Raw genomic sequence first — 353 nt, forward strand, 5'->3', positions numbered from 1 at the left:
TATATATATGCATGTATGCAAAAGCCATCCCTCCCTCACATTCACCGCCGGAAGCCTGAGAATCCACACCGCCCGCTGCTTTCCCTCCTTCCCCGAGGTGCGATAAAGGATTCGCGCAGACGATCGCTTGGCATAGGGCGGGGGGGCAGGGTGCCAGGGTGCCAGGGTGCAAGGGGGATAGGGGGGGAGGAGCGAGTGAAAAGGTGCTCGAATATAACCCGTTGTCGTGCTAGGAGCGGGTATGTGGGTATGGTCGCTGTGTTATTTTGTACGTCGTCACCAGTGCCATACCCGGCCTGGCACTGAAGGTTATTTTTAGGAAGCATAGGTTGAGAAATATGGAAAGTACAAAT

The 353-nt window shown here is 54.4% G+C and overlaps 1 protein-coding gene across 1 annotated transcript in view; it reads left to right on the forward strand.

Moving 5' to 3' along the window:
- LOC119587062 (zinc finger protein 628-like) overlaps window positions 1–353 on the forward strand; it is a gene marked incomplete at its 3' end in the record, with an annotated part of 23,937 nt that overhangs the window by 21,074 nt on the left and 2,510 nt on the right.

Source organism: Penaeus monodon, chromosome 22, assembly GCF_015228065.2.
Source record: "Penaeus monodon isolate SGIC_2016 chromosome 22, NSTDA_Pmon_1, whole genome shotgun sequence".
NCBI lineage: Eukaryota > Metazoa > Arthropoda > Malacostraca > Decapoda > Penaeidae > Penaeus > Penaeus monodon.